At 41.2% G+C, this 6,028-nt stretch overlaps 1 non-coding gene across 1 annotated transcript; it reads right to left on the reverse strand.

Moving 5' to 3' along the window:
- Positions 1-5,418: 5,418 nt before the first annotated feature.
- LOC145393102 (5S ribosomal RNA) lies at positions 5,419-5,537 on the reverse strand. Its single transcript, XR_013896120.1, has one exon. It is a non-coding gene; the product is annotated as a 5S ribosomal RNA (ribosomal RNA).
- Between the last annotated feature and the right edge of the window lie 491 nt (positions 5,538-6,028).

A 6,028-nucleotide genomic window follows, 5' to 3' on the forward strand; every position in this document is an offset into this window, starting at 1 on the left:
GACTATTCGTTGCCCAGCAAAGGCCCCCTTAGCCCCTCCGTGACCATGGGTCCAGATGTTGTCCGGACCCTGTGGCCGGCCCGGCACCATTTTTTCAGATTTCGAAAATCGATTTTTGTTCAAACCAAACTGAAGAGAAACGTCTGGCGCACCTGGTAATGCAATTTTTAGCTTCTTAAACCCATTTTGTGCTTTGCAATGAAGCGCGAAAAATTTCGCAAAATGACTGCGTCCACACTGATAAACAATAAGCAGAGGCGCCAAAGAACATCGCGCAAAGAAATATCCACATCTTAACCCCCCAAAAAATTTCATTGGTGCTGAAATGGTTTGAGAAGACTAGATATGTGTATTACGAACAAAATCAATACATAATAAAATTATGGGAGGTTTCATAAAAAAAAAAATGTTTTCACATTTTTTGATGTTATTGTTGTTATGCAGGAATAGAGTTATTCCTGTTGTCTTCGTGGTTTAGTTTGTGTGCAAAGAGAGGCGAGAGATGGTATTTTTAGACTAACCAGATAAGGGTGTTCCTTTGTGTGAACAGTTGTACAACAGCGGCTATAATTCGATAGACCTGCTTACAGCTGGCCATCGTCACCTACCGACTAGTCCTTCTACTAATGACTTGCACATTTTGTTAAATCATGGGTTGTTTGACCACTTCATGTCGATGACGAGTTTTTCATTTAAATCTCACGACATTCTGACGATTTTATTCAGCTTTAGGAGAAAGTTTCAAATGAAACGGGTCGGAGATGACTGTCATTTACCCATTCACTAGTGGACTCCTCCATTAAAATGAAATCGTTTGGAGATCTGAATCAGTATAATTTCATATTAGATCTCTTGTAGGGCTGGACTACCTCCTAGAGAGAGCGTGATAAACAAAATTAATGCATCTTCATGCTGGCAAAGTACGAATGGGAAAAAGATGTTCGTGAGAAGGGTGATTCGTGTGAAAGCCGAAGTGTTATAGCGGCACTGTTTGTGTGTATTATAATCTGTATAGGCCATCGACAGAACGGGCAGTCTGCTAATATATGGAAACATGATTCGGCATCCTACAAGCACCCACCGCACATTATATCCACCTCACAAACTACATCTTTTTCCTCCTGGATTGTCTCAACCTGACACTGGCCATACTCCGGTGGTGTAGCCTGGAGTAAGAAGGGTAGGGCTGGGAAGCCATAACTGTAAACATTTCTTATCTTAATGTCGAAAGAGGTTGAGCTGTGGCATAACCGCAATATTTACATTGATACTGCAGGGGCATATATATCAGTGTTAGGCTGTTTTTAGGTAAAACTCGTATTGCAATAATGTGACCGGAAAGTCACAGTTTCCCTTTGGATTTAAAATCATTTATGTGCCAAATGTGGTTCCAGTGCCGTAATTAACCAGACCACCAGGCATAGCTTTTTCACATGCATTCTGTAAATGTCAGTATAGGGACTGTATGAAATAACTTAGTATTTATTTTCAATGCCTTCAGTACGATTTTATTCAGTTTGGAGAGTCCCTGGATAATAAGTGGTAAGTGAATGACACACATAATCCTTCCACCTCGAAAAGTCAGACTAAAGCAATATGTAATCTGGTGGTAGCAAGAATAAAACAGAATGGTGTCATCGTATTAAATGTGATAAACGTGGTAAACCCTTTTAACAAAATGAGGGTACAGTTCCATACAATAATATCGCATTAAATGTTAGTCAGACAGTTATTAAACTTTTAAACAATCATCATAAAAGTTAGATGAGCTCTGCATGTCGTAATACTGGGTTTTAAAAGCCATTAATTGCTGTTTCGTTGCTGAGAGTAATAAACTGAAAAGGTATTTATGCCTGTCTCTATAGCAGATAAAATCTTCACGTTCGTTTGCGACTAAAAAATGATTCACTTAACTATAATGCACAAAGTCTTAAGACGAAATATAAAAGCAGAGAACAGAGTCTATAAAATTAGGAAAGAACACAGATAAATTTTTATAAATTCTCTCTCTCTCTCTCTCTCTCTCTCTCTCTCTCTCTTACACACACACACACACACACACACACACACACACACACGAGAAATACCTAACAAAATAATGCAAACAGTGTAGAGGACGAGATCATACTTGTGGGAGAACTGAAAGAGTGGAAGGGAGCACGTGAGGGTGGGTAGGGAGGAGAATTGATGATAAATTGATAGGTGAGGATGAGGGAGGAGGTAAGAGAGAGAGAGCGAGAGGGAGATGTACAGGTAACTGAGGACATTAAAGAAATAGGTGGGAGGATACTGGTAAGGAAGGAAAATAAGAGAGGTGCTGTGAGAGAGGAGAAAAAAGAATGAAATGGAGAGGAGCGGGTGTGGCTTCCATCAGGCGGGTTACTGACGAGGTGTCCTTTTCCTCCAAATCATTATTCAACTTGGCTCATGCGTTTTCTAGTAGATCCAGGTCCGGCTAATTGCCAGGCCAGTCTAACACAGCGATTTTAGGGTCTGCAAGCCGTTCCATAGTTTTCTTTGATTTGCGACATGGAGCTGAATCATGCATTAAAAAAAAAAAAAAACTTTTTCGAAACAAGGGAGATTTTTTTTCCTCTAGCGCACGAATTTATCGGTCCGAATTCACTGTTGTGTTGCGTGGAAGTACAGGTTCCTGCGTCCTGTAAGACCAGCGAAGGAACCCCAAACCATGACGATGCAAGTGTTTGACAGTCTTGATAGTGTAGCGGGTGTCGCACCTGTCCACACTTGCTGGCCGTCTCTCCGTGCCTTGCTTCCGATGCATCTGAATGTGGATTCATCACTGAATATGACTCTTCCCCACATCTCAGGTGTCCAGTCCTCATCTAAGTCATTATATACGAGGTCGCCCCATACTCACATGGGTGGAGCTTGTATGCCTCGTCATTGGCCCCACAACAAAGAAAACGTGCCGGTACAGGGTTAACGAAAACGTTGATTCATCTACACTTTGCTCACTCTTTCAGTACCTTTCCTCACAGTATCCATACCTTCCCTCACAGTATCCATACCTTTCCTTACAGTTTCCTTGCCTTAGCAGAAACTTATTTGTGCGTTCGGATATAAAGCAAATAATGAACAGCACATTTTATTCCATTTATTTTAAAAGTAACATCTTTCATAAGAATGAATATATGTATGTAGAGTTATAACTGCATAACAGTATTTAGTGAGTGGCAGGATGCATTTTTATTCTTGAATGCATTCATATTTCTGTTCAAAGCCCTCATTCTAAAGAAAGTACTACTCCGTACATAAAAAGACCACAAAAAAGAGACCACTATTGGAAGGAACTGTTCTCTCAGCAAAGGTCTCGAATCAACTGAGGTTCAGGACAGCGTTACGTCACAAATAGGCCTGCTCAGCCGGTCCTTTTTTTGGAGTCAAAATGGGTAGACTTGGTATGCATAGACTTAGGTCTTTATATTGATGCACAAATTTCAGTCGCTTGCTCCTTGTCTTGTAAGTCATTAATGACTTAAGGGCAGCACTGCTGGGTGGCAAGTAGAGATCCTTGTGTAGCCTATGAAGGATGATCCGGATGGAGATGTTCTTCAGCAGATTGGGGTTGTTCTGTTCTATCTGAGTAGATGCAGGTGTGGGCTTCTCCAGTACCTCCCTGTTTATGGTCACGTCTCTGTACAGCGATGTCTTAGGGATTGGCCTGTGGTCAGAAATATCGTTCGGCGTTAGCTTTCGGGCGGCAGCAAGAAGGCGACATATGGTGGCTCTTGAACGCCTTGCACGTACTCATCCTTGATCGAAACATTCTGTTCCCTTAGAGTGAGAATACAGATTCTCTCTTCCTTGCTCAGATACTTTTTAGGCATCGTGCAGTAAAGAATATATTCTGTAACACGATATGGCTGATAAGTCCAAAGCCATCCAGAAATGGAAAGATATGCTGTCATGTATCCCCACCCTCAGACTGCTAGAGAGAAACTGAGTAAGTTTCGGAGGTTGGGTGTGTTGCCACGCCTCTTTGCCCTGACTGCAAAACGTACGATCAACTGCTGGTTATCTGCACAGGGTACAAATGGCAGTAAACCCCATCATGCAGAATGTACCCGGTTCGGTTGTGGGGTCGCAAGGTTTTTTGCTGATACTATATGAGAGACAACTGAGATGTGGGTGAAGTTGGGATCAAAGCGGGAGTAACAAGAGAGAGAGAGAAAGACAGACAGACAGACAGACAGACAGACAGAAATACTTACTGATGGAAAGGTTGACAGGCAGACAGTAAGAGTGAGTAAGAACTACAGAAAGACAGAGTCAGAGACACAAGCAGAGAGAAAAAGTGAGGGAGGAAAAAGGGAAAAGGAATAGGAATGGGAGGTAAAAGGGAGATGGTGTGCATTACTTCGTTTTCATCAGCGTCATTATTATTGTTATTATAAATTTATCTTCATATTATCAATATATTCCTAGAAACTTAGGAAATGAAAGAAAAGATTAATACTGGGATCAAACCTGCGTACTTTCACACAAAAATGTGCAAGTATCTTAAGTAAAAGAAGTAAGAAAATGGACGAGGTGAAGAAGAAAGGTGAAATAACAATGTGAAAGAGATTTCGAATCATACAGGTTTGAGCATCCGAGATGATAAGATGCGTGCATGAAACAAAGCAACTTGGAATGAATGGTTTCAGGAAGACGACTTTGTTAGTTATCTGTTTTGTGCAAGACACGATGCGACTGGGATATACCGCTGAATGATCAGAAGGATATACCTGTAGATCAGGGGTCGGCAATCAACGGCCCCTGGGCCTGACCCGGCTCGTAAACCTGATCTGACCGGCCAGCCAGTATGCCCCACAGATTCAAGAAAATATTCCTGTTTTTCACTTAATACTGTAAGTGAAAAAACAGGAAGCCTTACTGGCTGTTAATCACCGTGGCAAACACTAGTTAGTTACTTTGTTAGAATATGTGTTTTCGAACAGATCTGAGATCAGATTAAGTGGCTATGTTGTGCTGCATCCAGCCCCCAATGATGAAAATTATTTTTTTTAATGAAAGTTGTTTTTGTTTCTAATGCATAAATTTTATAAAAAATGGTATTAAGTATAATTTTTAGGAAATACTTTAAATGTATCTATTACACATGGTGATATTTTTCAATGAAAGTTATTTATTTTGTTTCTACTGCATTAATTTTATAAAAATTTTACCCAATATAATTTTAGGATATTCACTTTGAATAAATGTTATTCTTTTTAATGCGTATTCTTATATATTCATTTTCATCATCATCATCATCATCATCTTATTATTATTCCATCCATCCATCCATTGCCAGACGCCATGTATCCCAAACGGGGTGGGCAAGGGCTTAGAGTTAATTGTTTTATAGGGAGGGGCACTAATCCTCCACCAACCCCACTTGACACGTAGGGATGCCAACAGCATCTGGTGTTCCCAGGCGGTCACCCATCCAAGTACTAACCAGACCCAACGTTGCTTAATTTCGCTGATCGGACGGGAAGCGGTGTACTCAACGTGGCATGGCCGTTGTTTATTATTATTATTATTAGTAGTAGTAGTAGTAGTACCACTATTATTATTATTATTATTATTATTATTATTATTGTAGGAGGGGGGGTGTAGTCTTTAACAAGTTCAGAACATCTGGCCCGCCAGTTAAGTAACCGAGCAGTTCCAGCCCCCAGTCCATCAAAGGTTATCGATCCCTGCTGTGGACGTTTTGACTCGTTTATTGTAAACCAATATATGCGACAGCTGATGAGACTTAACATATAAAGATTAATGCTGTACTGATCAACTGTATGAAGAGTCTATCTATCTATCTATCTATTACCAGACGCCTCAATCCCGTTTGGGGTGGCCACAAACAAATCGCCTCCAAGTCGCCCTGTCCCCCGCCATTTCACTACCCTGCTCCCAACTCACACCCCCCTCTCTCATATATCTCTCCACCCCATCCCTCCATCTCATCCTCGGCCTCCCCCTCCCTCTTCCCCCCTCCACCTCACTCACATACACTCTC

This window comes from Coenobita brevimanus, chromosome 23 (assembly GCF_032717465.1).
Source record: "Coenobita brevimanus isolate Jiangsu-jjx chromosome 23, ASM3271746v2, whole genome shotgun sequence".
NCBI lineage: Eukaryota > Metazoa > Arthropoda > Malacostraca > Decapoda > Coenobitidae > Coenobita > Coenobita brevimanus.